The 14,429-nt window shown below is 43.3% G+C and overlaps 1 protein-coding gene and 1 pseudogene across 10 annotated transcripts in view; one reads left to right on the top strand and one right to left on the bottom strand.

Annotated features, from left to right (window-relative positions):
• BCL9 (BCL9 transcription coactivator) overlaps positions 1 to 14,429 on the top strand; it is an 89,112-nt gene that overhangs the window by 53,576 nt on the left and 21,107 nt on the right. For 6 of the 10 annotated variants that reach the window (XM_077954238.1, XM_015149498.3, XM_015149493.3 and 3 more), the window contains 1 exon segment: positions 14,147 to 14,281. The gene's annotated coding sequence lies outside the window, so the exon portion shown is untranslated. 10 annotated transcript variants of the gene reach the window in all.
• On the bottom strand, positions 3,215 to 3,769 carry LOC700928 (transcription elongation factor A protein-like 8; annotated as a pseudogene).

Genomic DNA, 14,429 nt, shown 5'->3' with positions numbered 1-14,429 from the left:
TGTGGAAAGATTAAGCATTTTCACCTCAGGCTGACTTTGGCTTTAATCTCAGCTCCACCACTCTCTAGACACATGACTCAGCACAGTTACCTTACCTTTTTACGTATCTGGCCCCTCAACTGCAAAACAGTTGAGGGAGAGCAATTCATACCTCATGGGGTTATTGTGTATATAAATAAGATCATAGAAAGTCCTTAGAATAGTGCTTGGCACATGCACATACTAAATACTCAATAAACAGCGGCTGCCATTATGTTTGTTTCTACTCACCTTTACCACTATCATTTTCTGATTCACTACCCGCACATAAACTGTGCTCCTTTCAGTCTCTGGCTTGGCTCCTTGTCTCTCCCTCCTGGCCATCCTCCCCTGCTGGAACTGCCCAAATCCTATTCTTCAAGGCCAGTTCGGCTTCTGATCCTTCACAAAATTATCACACACTACTCCAGATTCTAATCATTGCTTCTCGTCCCGCCCTCCCACTCCCCGGAAATCTATCGTTTGTGCAGTGTCTGTAATTCTGTTTAGAAATTAATTATTAAACATCTTCTGTTGTAGTTGTTTCCTCGACTGGACTGTAAGATTCTGGAGGAGGGGTATTTATTCAGCTTCCAATGAAGCTGTCACTCTGCTTTAGTTTGGCATTAGACACGTAGTAGGTGCTTATTAATGCTTGACTGATAAACAATAACTAAGAAAGCAAACACATAAAAGTAATTGCGAGATTTTACAAACGGGGGTTCCTTAACCACCTGGATAGTGCCCTCAATGACTGTGAATCAAGAGTGATCCTGAGCAGTGTTATTCCAAAATACTAGCAGAGAGTAGAGAAAAGAGCAGTTGATGCAGAGCCCCCAAATCAAGGTCAGCACTGTTTAAGTTAGCAAAGCCTGTCTTTACTGGCACAGATGACCTTGTTTTTGTTTTCCTCATCACTTCTTGGCATCTCTCGCCAATCTGAACCACTTCTTCCAATCCCAGAGGACTTGCTGCCCTCAGAAAGCCCTCTGAGTATCTTTCCCTCTATCTTGAATTTCTGGGGAAAGTTCTCCAAGCTTCAAAATTAGCCTTTTCTTTCTTCCCCACGATATTCCCTCAGTGCAGTTAGCAGTTAAGGAGGATAGAGGTCTGGCCAGATAACTTATTAAAATGAGACAGGGCTAACCTTTTATTATGTTATCCCCCCCAGGGGCTGGGCGAAGTGACATCTTAAATCCAAAGTATGAATTTCTAATGTCAGAATTTACAAGAGTGTGTCAGGAGAGTTGAGGAGATATCAGTAAGCGAGGTTGGGTGTGAGAATGAGTGAGGTATTGAGGGGGTAGCCTTTCAGTGTCCCTAAAATCTCCCCACAGGCCAATTCCATTTTGGAAAATCCAGAGACGGCCAAATGCAACAATAAGAACCAACATTTATCGGGCACTTAACTATGTGCTAGGCACTATTCCTACATGTCTACAGTCACTCATTTATTCCCACACTACTCTGGGAGAAAAATACCTATTATCAGCACTCCACTTTATGGGGGGGAAAAAACCCTAGAGAGGTTAAGTAATTTTTCCAAGGTTATATAGCCTGCTCATGGCAGAGGTAGGATTCAAAATCATGTGGTTTTCACCCAGAAGTGGGTTTTTGAATCACGTGTCTCCCCTTGTAAACATTCTGGGAAAACAGAGGAACAAACTTCATGAGAAACAAACCTAGATATTATCATTATTACCATCACCATCATCATCACAGCAAACAAGGTGCTGTCCCTGTGTATGCAGGGCACTGCATGAGGTGCTGAGAAGACGAAGAGGCATCCAGCCCCACTGTATGCCTGAATCAACCTGACCCTCAGATTGCCTCAAGTGCTTCCACCTCTGTGAAGTAGTTCTGCTCATGTCTTCTCCCTCAAATAATGTATTTCCTCCGATTGCCGATTTACTTTTTGCTTCTGCTCTGCCATTTATTTATTACCTTCTATCTTGCATTGTGGTTATTTATATACATTGTCACATTGCTGAGTCCGTTGCCTGGCTGACTCCTACGCATTCTTTAAGATTCCACTCAGGTCTTATTGCATACCCTGACTCTCCTGCCTGGACTAGATACCTTTCTTCTGTATGCCCAAACACTTGGCATTTATTCATATTATGCCACTTATTATAAGTGATTATAAGTGTTTACTTGTCAATATTTTTAACAAGCTAGATCCCAGATCCCAACATCAGGGGAGTTAAGTTATACTTTTTTTGAATCTTCAGAACTTTGCACAATACCCAGCACATGGTAGGCACTTAGTAAACTCTTTTTTTTTTCTTATCAATGAATGAACCCTCCATACAAATCTGATTATACTTTGAAAACAGAATTGAATGTCAGATTCATTTTTTGTATCCCCCAAGCCCTGCACTTAGTAGTTGCTCAATAAATATTATGATAAATAAATAATTGAAAAACAAAAGAGATGTGAGATTCTGCTCTTGGGATATGGGGGAAGACTGGGACCTAGAGCAAAAGTTTGCATATCTGGGCTATATTTTTAAGTTGATTATAATAAACATCTACCACTAAAATAGATGAGAAAGAAAACATTGTTTTTGATCAAAATTACTTGGCTACAAAAATATAGTTTAATATCCAAACCCAGGTCCATATGACTCTAAAACCAGTATTGTTTCTGTTATACAATATTGTTGAGAGCTTTTTTTTTTTAATCTGTAATAATTGCCAGTTTATTCCTCTGGCTAAGAGATCCAGAGGTAATTTGAGGTTTACATTTCTTTTTTATTGTTCTTTCATCAAGAGTTTAGGTGCCCCCATTGCCCTCATAAGCTGGTTGCAAATTATTTGACCCTTACTTGTAAAAAAAATCCTTAATTCTTTTTGTGTGTGAGACACGTGTTCACTAAAAAGCACATATAAGCAAAAAGAATAAAAAGAAGAAAACAAATAAAATTTCGCATCACACAGAAATAAGCTTGGTTAAGTTTTTGATGTATGTTATATGGATGCATGTATACACACATGCACACACACAAAGTTTGGAATTTTATCCTATATATGTGAGCTGATATTAAATATGCTGCTTTGCCATAACCTGTTATGTTTTACTTTACAACATGGAATGAACACATTCCCATGCAAATGTGTGAAAGTTTCCAATTGAGAAATAGACCTGGAAAATGGGTCAAAATCCAAAATCCAATGAGGTGCTGGTACCAAGGAAACTACCTAAAACAAAATTTCATCAGATTATTAAAAGTAAAATGGAGGTCAAAGATACAACAGAAAATGCTAACAGAAAGCAAGCTTGGGCCAGATTTTAACATTAGGCAAAAATGAATCCAAGGCCTAAAGCACACAGGATAAGGACAGCTGCGTGAATGTCTTTGCTTCCAATGCATCATCACAAACTTGTTTCTTACTCTTCTTCTCTCTTCCCTAAGCCTTTCAAGCTCATCTACTCCTCTTATCATTTCTTCAGGGTTCAAAGGCCTAACGGGTGTGTCCTCTTTAAATCCCTGGCCAGGCTGTTTCCTTCTGCCTCCTGGCTTACACCTTCTTCGGAAGGTTGAGGATTTCCTTCTGCCTCCTGTGGTACATCCTCCAAAGGGCGATCTTCCTCGGCCTTTGGCATGTTCTGTGGTTTTCCCTCATTTTCTTCACAAGACTTTTGCATATTGAGTATTTTTTATTTCCTTTTTGAATACATTAATTCTGAAAGGATCTTGGGCACTTTTCTCCTTCTCCAGCAATAGGGAGCTGCTACAGGGAAACAGGCCCTGGCCTATAAGGCATATTGTTGAGATCTTAAGGTAGATAGAGGGGCCCTCATTGGGCCCAGCAGAACCAGCAGGGCTTAAATAATTAAAAAGGAATAGACACTGCATGAACTATGTAAAAAATGGTGGTATATGTAAACCGCTTTTTAAAGAAAGATCTATCTGGCAAGAGCATGTAGAATTGACTGATAAGGGGAGAGGCTGGAGGCAGGGATATCTATCGCAACAGTCCCATCTTGGAAACAGAAAACAAGAAATTGATTTAAGGAGGAATTTGTGGACACTGGTGATGAGAGGAGACAAAGACAGAAGATGTTGAGTCAGGATTACCACAAAGTTTTAAATCTAAGTGAAAGATATAGGGAATTCAGAAGTGAGACTTAATCTTGACAGATGGTGAGTTTGCTTTTTGACATGTTAAGTCACTTTAGATGAGCAAGCTGAGTAGGTAGAAATGCAGGATTAAGTTCAAGAGAGGCCTGAGCTAGACCTGTAGATGTGCTGGTCATAGCTAAAGTTCTTTAAACTTCAAAGAGATGATAGCTAAAGTTAGGAGAGTGAAATGACCTAGGGAAAATTGGAGAGAGACAAGATCAAAGAACCAAAGACTTTAAAGAACATCCACAATTAGGAGACAATGGGAAGAATTTAAATCAATGAAGAAGGCAGAACTGTAATATCATCACATCTTGGAATTAACAACTAAAAAGAGATTCAGGGAGGAAAGAATATTCGTTACATGAATTTGGCAATTAGGTTTGGCCATATTGGACAGAGCATTTTGGTAGAATGGTTGGGTTAATTACAGAGGAGGAAACACAATTGTTGTGGCAGAGAATGTAGGTTGCCCTCTGGATAAATTGGGAATTTTTTAAAAAGGGGGAAAAAAGGGTACTAATGTAAGAAAAATTTTACTGAAGATTCTAAAGCAAAGAGTAAGAAGCCAATGGATGGGAGAAGAGTGAGCAAGGTCCTTCAGAGGTGAGATGAGATGACAAGGTTGGTCTTGCAGTGTGGAAGTAGTATGGATAGAATTTGGAATAATTGCTGTGGAAAATGATAGAGACAACAATGAGGATACATAAAAGGATTACAAAGTGGTAAGTAAAGAAATTCAATGTCATCACCTTAATTTTGGTTGGGATCCATTTTCTTGGCTTCATGTTTTTTCTAGCAATATCTGGTTGACCAGATGTGGAAATAAGGAAGTGAAGGTACATCTTAGCATTGGGAATTTCCATGGCCAGAATGGTGGATGGTCAAGGATTCCATGGAGACAAAGTGGCCAGTGAGTGCAACCTGAATGCAAACCATAAAGGTGAAATCAAGGCTGAAATAGTTGGGTAGTAATTCTAGAGAAACTGGGAAGAGATTGATTGTGTGAGCTGGGAAGAGTCCAGTAGGACAGGCTGAAATCAGGAAAAACAAAATAGGTCATCTGGAGGGCAAAATTCCTACGGAAATGTCTAGGAGAATTAAACAAAGTAGTAGAAACACCCAGAATTATTGTTGGGAAAGCAGTTATGAATAAGAAATGAGGCTGGGTTCAGTGGTTTATGCCTATAATCCCGACCCTTTGGTAGGCCAAGACAGGAAGATTGCTTGAGGCTAGGAATTTGAGACGGGTCTGGGCAAACATAGGAGACTCTCTCTAAATAATAAATTAGTGGAAATTGAGGAAGAAAAGGAAAGTGGGATTCTAAGAATTGATGTGAAGAACTGGTATGAAGAGCAAGAGATTTGGAGAGAAATGGTTAAAGCATGTGGAACACGTAGATTGTCCTTTGCTAAGGCATGATGGACAATGGTTAAATAGGAAAAGTGGTAAGGATCAGGATCATTATGTCAATCATTTAGGGCTCAGGAAATGAGAATGTCATAAAACCTGAATTTTAGAAGGTAATGAGGATAGGAAGCACAACCATGCAGGTTTGAGGATGAAAACAAAGGGGAAGCATTGGTGGTAGGATCTGAATGTCACTTCAAAGCTTCATAATAATGGTGACTCTGATTCCAAAGTTGTGAAGAACAGGTATGTGGTGACACAGAACAAGACTCAAGCTCTCATCGAATGCCAGGGGCCTCAGGTGAAGCTGCAGGAGGAAAGGAGGCGGGAAAATTGATTTCCACCTAACAAAGGAGACAATTAGTTTTAAATTTTCCAGCCAGGGATGAAGCTCTGGGACTCCCCCATTGACTTCAATAGACTGGTGAAAGGTAGGATAAGGAGATTTGTTTCTTTTTCCTAGGAAACCTAAAAAAGAAATAATTTCCTGGCCATGTTATTACAGCATTGGGGCACAGCACTATGAAAGTCAAGAGATTAGATTGACTTTCTAATGGTTAGATGCTATTCCATTCTTACCCTTCATTTTCAATCATTAATGACTCTCTTGATAGTATTTTTTTGAAGCTGAAATTCACCAGTTTTGGTGAACAATGAGGTAGATGAATCGGTAATAAATATTAATAGTACAAGCAGCAGGAGCCCACGGACAAGCTGAGGGCTTTGACCAAGGCAAGAATTTGTTAAGCCTTCTCATAACCCTGATACCAGCTGGCTGAGTGGGCTCAACCTTTCTTAGTCTTGGTTTCATCATTTCTAAGGTAGACTTTCATATTCTCTCCTACAATAATAAATATTGTTAGGAATGAACAATCATTGGAATTTAGAATACTGCTGTGGAGTCTTGGACTTAAATTCTAGTCCCTAAAACTGAGCATAATCTTGGCAAATCATTGAACTTCTATGCCTTAGCATTCTGTAAGACAGGATGGAATTCCTTCCAATCCTAAAATTTAGGTGTAAGTTTATCAAGAACTGAGGAAACAAAAGCACTTGTTGCCTCAACTTGAAAGTGGAGTTTACAGGTGGAAAAACTGGAGGCAAACCTAACATAAATGCTATGATTAGCTAAAGAACTAAGAAGTCAAACTTACATCATCCATGTTTGCAACACAGTGAGTGCTCATCATTATGAGAAGCAAATTTCAGTAAGTGAGAAAATCAAAACCAAGTCTCTTTAGCATCAAAATCCTTTATTTTTAGCAATTTTACCATTTGGGTAAAAAAATGATTTCTTATCTTAAAATTTCTAGAGTAGCAGTAACAGTTTGAAGCTTTTATTCATAGGATGCTTTTAAAAAAGCATTTCATTATCCATTAATGTTTATGTATATACAGTGTGTTAAATCCTTATACACCAAAATAGAATTCTTTCTCAAGTGAGATGAAAATGCATACAAGGTAGAAAATTCAGAGTGCAAAAATTCTAGTAATATAAACTATTTAATAGAATAAATTCTATTTTAAAACACATTTCTATCCCATCTGCAATGTAGCTAAATTACCATTTCTATGGAACCTCTAACCTTTAGATTTCATGACTTTTAGCATGCTTAAATTCTCAATATTATTATTCTTTTACCCTAGTGTCGTATGTTTAATATTCGTTTGTATTTTTCTTCTGATTCAATAATAAGTTTGAAGTTTGACACATATGGCTGCATGAGGGCTTAACGCTTAGTAAAATGGCTAAGACTTTCTTTTAACATGTGTATTATTGTTATTGAGTTTGTTTTGAGCTTGCTGAGCAGAGGTGATCTGGTCTGGGATTCCCCCCAGGCCAGAGCTTATTTTGGCAGTGGTTTTCTCATACAGATGAGTCCTGTGAGTTCCTTCTTTCCACCTCTTTCCACCTAACATTAGCAATCCCAAATGTTTCTTGCATATTCCTGATTTGGTTGTCTTTTCTAATACCATAAGAAAAGTCCGTTAGGTCCATACCTGACTTTTTCCTCCTGCCTTTTCTTACAAGGGTTCTTAGCTATGTTACATCAAATATTCTATGCCCCAAACTTAACAAAAGGCATTTTAATTATTTTCTGTTTGGAATTCTTCAATTGATCTTAATATTGTTTATACCAACTATTGCCTTTCTTCTTTAATTTATATCCTCAGTCATGACAGAAGACAAAGAGAAAATACCTTGCCACAGTTTTTCATAGGATCTAAGCAGGGGAGGCAGGGTATAGTAACTTACATTGACCAGTTAAAGAGTTTTAAATGATTTCTAAAGCAGATCGGCTTTATCATTTAGGGCTCTCTTGACCATCCTTTACAACTAGCACCATTCCTTAAAAGGTTGCCCAAGGAAGGTTTCCTTTAGGAAGGGAAATCGACACAGGAATAAGTACCCTGGTTAAAACCATGGGTGACAGAAGCAAGAGCAGAAGACTTATCTCGTTCTCCTGGCCATATTGCCTCCATCTGTCTCCAGGGAGAACACGCAGTACACTCTAACATGGGCAGTCTTCACCTAACTGATTCAGAAGAGCTGCGGGGTCAGTGCACAGTTGCCAAAGCAGCTTACTTAGATCAAGACCCCACAAGGCACAAGCACAGAGGTGCAACAACAGTGTATTTTGGGGAGGGTGCAGAGCAGACAGATCTATAATAACAGTTGTTCACAGCAGCAACCAGGGCCACACAGATGAAGCAGGAATAGCCCGAATCTGAGCTTTGATTCAGCCACATGCTCTAACCATGATGCTGTCATTTTATCCTTCTGAGAAAAAGTGTAATCTAATGGGCTACCCTCTCACGACAGCGCCGGGATCCTCGGGCTTTGAGCCCTCCAGAGCAGAGATCTTCCAAAAATTAGGGGAGCTACCCCGGCTGTGAAGCGACGTGAGGTCCTGGACAGAGGTCCCCTCTGTAGGCACCAGGCAGCGATGCCTGAGCCAGGCTGGGCCAGGCCTGATGTGAAAGGAGACCCGGCACCCCTGGCGCATCAGCGGGACTCCTGCACTTCGCAGAGGGTGGAGGAGAGCGCAGTCCCGGGCAGGGGTTGCTCCCCTGCGAGGGGAGAAAGCCGGCCATGGCCCAGGCGGTGCAGACTCAGGGGTGGAGAGAAGGGACCGGAAAGCAGGGTGGAACTGCGTCCCGGAGGTGTGAGGAGGTGGCCTTGAAGGTTGAGGGCTAGGCCGGGACCTGGGCGGCAGGGAAGAGTGAAGGAAAGACCGGCTCTTCAATTCGTTTCTGTCAAAGATGGCCAAATTCCACGCTGCCCTTCCCCCTCCGCGCCTTTCCTAGCCCCGCTGGGTTGCTCCCAGGGTTGCGCGAGGCGGCGGGGAGGTCCGGGAGAGTGCGCGCGTGGGGAGGAAGGAACGGGAAGAGGAGACCCTCCCGGGCCGCACCTCCCGCCCCGCCGGCCCCTCGGGAGGCTCTGGAGTTGCGGACTAGAGCTCTGCCGCTTTAAGCTGGGGAGTGGGCGTCCCCTCCGGCCGGGTGACGGTCTGGGGTGGGCCCTGGCGGGCGTGCCTATGCAAACCAGGAGGTGGTGCCGGCGGTGGGCGGGCCCGTAGTAAAATATCGGGGGCGGGGCGCCGGGAGGCGCGGCTGCCTGGTGGGCGGGGCCCTGCGGGAAGGGGGAGGGTGGAGGCCGCGGCTGGTTGGTACCATCGCGCGCGTCCGGGGAGGGGGACGAGCGACTTTCCCTGGAGGGGCGGGCCCTTCCCGGTGGCGGGGCCGGACGCTGAGGCGGGGCGGGGCGGTCCCGGTTCCCTGCGGGCGGGACGTCGGGCCGGGGGGAGGGGGCACCCTCCGCTCGCGTCCGAGGCGGGGCCGGCTGTACCTTTCGTGGCGCGGTGCGGCGGGGGAGGGCCGAAGGGAGGGAAGGGGCGGGACCGGGAGGGGGGAGCCGGAAAGGGGGAGGCGCCGGCGGACAATGGAGCCTATGTGTGCTTGCCGGAGTGGGACGGCGCCGCCGCCGCCGCTGCCGCCGCCGGGGGGAGACGCTGCGCCGCCGCTGCCGCTGGCCCCGGCCCCGGCCCCCCGGGGCTGAGAGCCGCCCCGGCCCCAAGCCTCTTCCCCTGCTCCGCACCTCCTCTCCCCTCCCCCACTCCTGCCTCCGGGGTAAGTGGCACCTGGGGGAGGGGGAGGGGAAGGACCGGAGCCGGGGGTAGTGGGGGCCGGGTCCGCGTCCGCGTGTTTTGAGCCGGTTTGGGGGCAGGGGTAGCCACAGCCACGAAGAGCGGGGTGGAGGGGGGCAGAAAAGGGGCGGGGGCCAGGGTTGCGGGTTTAGTGAGACGAGTCTGGAGGAACCTGTGGGGGGAGGTGGGGGTGCTTCACGGGCGGTGGGGAGAGATGGGGGCATCTCTTTTTTTCAGAGGTTGTGTCCCAAGCAGTGCTTGGAGAGGTTAAACCAGGAGAGTGAGCACGGTCCCAGGGTCTTGGGATGCAGGTTGGAGGGGCGAGCTGGAGAGCTAAATAAGGGAATTGGGATTGAGTTTGATGGGGTCTGTAAGACCCCTCAGATGGAGAGAGGTAAAGCCGACTTTGCAGGCCAGTGACTTGTTGAAGGGTAGAGGGAGGTGGAAGCTAGGGAGAATGTATGAGTAGTTAAGGGCCGAGGCAGGTGAGTTGGTGATGTCTAGGTCACTGAGTCATTGTGGGGGTCGTGGGACACACCAGTGATTTCCAAAGTGGAGCCCTAGTCACCGGCCTTTGAAAGTTGCAGAAACTATTAAGATGTCACTGATTTAGTGTTGGGTGAGCCTGGTGAAATGGAGATATCCTAAGTAAAACAACAGCAGGGTTGGTTATTATGTCCAGAGGGAAGGAGAGGGAGGGGCCAGAGGCCTATAATAGTATTGCTGGGGGCCTTATGGGAAGGCTACCAAGCATAAAGGAGGAGGCCAGAAATCTGTCCTCCCAAGAGGTCTGAAGGAGGGGGAAGGAAGAATGGGTTTTTAGTGATAGGAGAGACGTAGAGCCTACATTGGAGTCCAATTGGGGACTAATAAAGTTACTAGATAAGTTAGAGAAATGGACATAAGTATCTCGTAGTAGAGAGTCTGTAAGATGGGATAGAATTGATGCAAAATTTGACTTTGGTTACGGCAAACATAGGTAAATCCCTGGCAGTGATTTCAGTGGGGAAATGACTGTCAATGTAAAGAGTTACATTTTGGTCAATGATGGGTATTGGAGTATTAGTTATCACTTGATATATTCAGGAATTAAATGTTCGTTTTTGGGGCAGAGATTTGGACTCGTGCACTGAGCAAAGTGATGAATTAGAACTAACAGACAGTAAGGATAAATTGTAAAGTCATTGAGAGATGGGAGGAGGGGGCAAAAGGATGTTGGAAGTAAGACATGTGGGTTTAGAACCTTTGTGGAAATTGTGCAACATGATTGTCCTGTTTTGTGTTTTTTACTGAATACTAGTGATTGGAAAGTTTTAGCAAGGAAGAGATGTTTGTGTGAATAGTGTAATGGCCCTACATAAAAATTTAAGAAAGACCTCCTTATTCACTATTGAAAAACACCCAAACTATTAAAGACAGAGATGGGTTTATAAGAGGAGCTGTTAGTTAAATGGCATAAGGATGCTTTGAGAAATGAAGATTCCATTAGTTGTTTGAGGGTTTGGATAAAAAGAGAAATTGTATTTTATTTTTTTTATTTTTATTTTTATTTATTTATTTTTTGAGATGGAATCTCGCTCTGTTTCCCAGGCTGGAGTTCAGTGGTTTAATCTCGACTCACTGCAACCTCTGCCTCCGAGGTTCAAGTGATTCTCCTGCCTCAGCCTCCCAAGTAGCTGGAATTACAGGCACATGCCACCATGTCCAGCTAATTTTTGTATTTTTAGTAGAGATGGGGTTTCGCCATGTTGGCCAGGGTGGTCTTGAGCTCCTGACTTGTAGTGATTCACCTACCTCAGCCTCCCAAAGTGCTGAGATTACAGGTGTGAGCCAACGCACCTGGCTAGAATTTTTTTTTTTTTTTTGAGATGGAGTCTCCCTCTGTAGCCCAGGCTGGAGTGCAGTGGCACGATCTCGGCTCACTGCAACCTCCGCCTCCCCATCCCAGTTCAAGCAATTCTCCTGCCTCAGCCTCCACAGTAGCTGGGATTACAGGCATGCGCCACCATGCCCAACTAATTTTTGAATTTTTAGTAGAGACGGAGTTTCACCATGTTGGCCAGGCTGGTATGGAACTCCTGACCTCAAGTGGTCCACCTGCCTCCACCTCCCAAAGTGTTGGGATTTCAGGCGTGAGCCACTGTGCATGGCCTAGAAGAGAAATTTTAATGTAAATTTGAGAAGAGTTGAGATGAGGGATGGGAGTATGAGATTTGGAAGTTTTATGACTTAGAGATTTGGAATTGAACCATTAAAATATTTTGTTAATAGCCATGTAGAATATAAGATGATAATGATTTCAAAAGAGATGGTAGATAGGGAGGTCATTGGCTAAAAGATAAAAGAACAATTTCCATAGAGTTCTCTTTGTATAAGGTAAGTGTATGTCACTTGGCTCCTCAGAAGTGTCTGCTTCTGTGAATAAAAAGAAAATGCTCTCTGGTTTGTGGGGAAAAAGAATACAGATGTTTCACAAGCATTATAATCAACTAAATGTTTGTTCATGGTGACTTGGTACAGTAATTAGAGCCTTGGTTGTAGAATCAGGAAGTTCATTCTCCCATTGACTTATGTGTGACTTTGAACAAATCCCTTATATTTCTCATATTTCTCCAGTTCTCCCATCTACAAAGTAGTAAGACCACCTGCCCTAACCACTCATAATGGCGTTTCTGCCTGACAGGTTAGTGCCTAACTGCAAAGTGCTCTGAACATCTCTTAGAATGAGGGATTATGTAGCCCAACTCTTCCAATTTCTGTAAAACTACTATCTCACTAACAGACCAAATTCAGCTTTGGTAATGTGCTTTATCAAGGAACAAAAAGGAGTATCTTGTACATCTGTCTTGTTCTGTTGTTTGGGTTTTTGTTTTATATTAGTTTTGAAAGGTAATGCCTTTCTCCCTTTAGTGGCAAGACAGTAATAGTGATGACAATTGTAGAAATGTAAGCAAAGGTCCCCATGGGAGAGTAGGAAGATAGATGCTGTGAGTGCTAACCTGGGCTACGCCAACCCCAAATGTCTGTGGCCTTGGATATGTTTCCTGGCTTCCTGGCAGCTTAATTTTCTTCAGCTATGAAATAGTGTTGGTGGAATAACTTCTCTTCCTGCCTTGGTGAAGATTACTTGCTCTAGATCAGGGTTTTTTGTTTGTTTGATTTGTTTTTTTTTTAAATTGAGACGGAGTCTTGCTCTGTCGCCCAGGCTGGAGTGCAGTTGCACGATCTTAGCTCACTGCAACCTCCGCTTCCTGGGTTCAAGCAATTCCCCTGCCTCAGCCTCCTGAGTAGCTGGGATTACAGGCACACGCCACCATGCCCAGCTAATTTGTGTGGTTTTTTTTTTTTTTTTAGTGGAGACAGGGTTTTCGCCACGTTGGCTAGGCTGGTCTCGAACTCCTGACCTTGTGATCCACCTGCCTTGGCCTCCCAAAGTGTTGGGATTACAGGCTTGAGCCACCGTGCCCGGCCAGTTCAGGGGTTCTTAACCTTATAATGTCCCATGTATTCCTTTGGCAATCTAGTGAAACATAGGACCCCCTTCTGAGAATGTTTTTTAAATGCACAAAATAAAATACATTGAATTATAAATGAAATGGAAACAGTCATCAGAATATTAATTGTAACATGTTTCTTTATAACACATTATTAAATAATAAAATACAGCTGCAGGTCTAATGAGACTGTAATTTTTGAAGTAGTGTATATATTATACCAAGATATCTGCAACAAAACTATGTGACATGAAAATGTCTTGTGGTTTCTGTTGGTGACAAGGTCACAGAATTGCTAACGCTATCAGGGATGGTTACTTCCATTCATCATTGAAGGCCATGCTAATTATTACTTAGAGGTTAGTCAAAATGAACATCTGAGCTTTCCCCAGGAGTTTCACAAACATCTTCCCCTCCCCCAAGTCTATCCACAGACCTCTTGAGAGTCAGTGGGATCCCAAGTTAGGAACTCTTACCCTAGACCAACTGATTTTTGAAAGTTATATTATCTCATGGCCTGTTGCATTTTAGGCTTTGCAGTGTTTTTTAGCATCTCCACCATGCTAAGAACAGGAGCACAGAGAAGACATGAAACAAAAGTCCATTTCACAACCTGTGGTGACTGTTTTTGGTTGTGGAAAATGTTAAAAACAATGATTAAAATGAGGCTTTTGTATTTGGTGGCTTTTGATTTTCTGAGCTCCCAGTCATCCATTAGCATGGTTAGGCCTCAGTGGGATGGAGATGGGCTGCAGTGACCCTATCTTGGACTTCTTGTATTTTGAGTTTTAGTGGTTTTGCCTTCCTTCTCCATTTTTGACCTAATTGTTTTCTTACTGTTTCTTCTTCCAAAGATTGCTTTGGCTGCAGAGCACTGGGGAATGGGTGGTTTTCCTTGGAATCAGTATAAATTGAAGTATGAACTTTACTTTTTCCTTATCCCTATAGGACTGAATGTGGGACCAGTTGCTGTCATTCCGCTTTGACCGAAACATTCCCATCTGATTGGGCGGTAGAGATCATTTTTGGAAAGTTCTTCCGTGTCCTGATGTAGAAGAAATAGCAAATTGGACATATTGAAAGGTAAAGAACATCCTGATAAGTCGTTACTTTTGTGATTCAGTCTGAATATGTTGGATTTTTGTTTCTGTTTCTGTAGGGCCTCTTGTAAGTTAAAACTACATTTATTCATTATTCTAAGAATTCTCAAGGCAAAAATCATCAAACTAAA

This window comes from Macaca mulatta, chromosome 1, assembly GCF_049350105.2.
Source record: "Macaca mulatta isolate MMU2019108-1 chromosome 1, T2T-MMU8v2.0, whole genome shotgun sequence".
Taxonomy (NCBI): domain Eukaryota; kingdom Metazoa; phylum Chordata; class Mammalia; order Primates; family Cercopithecidae; genus Macaca; species Macaca mulatta.
The sequence above is the reverse complement of the archived record's forward strand: the minus strand, read 5'-3'. Positions and strand labels throughout refer to the sequence as shown.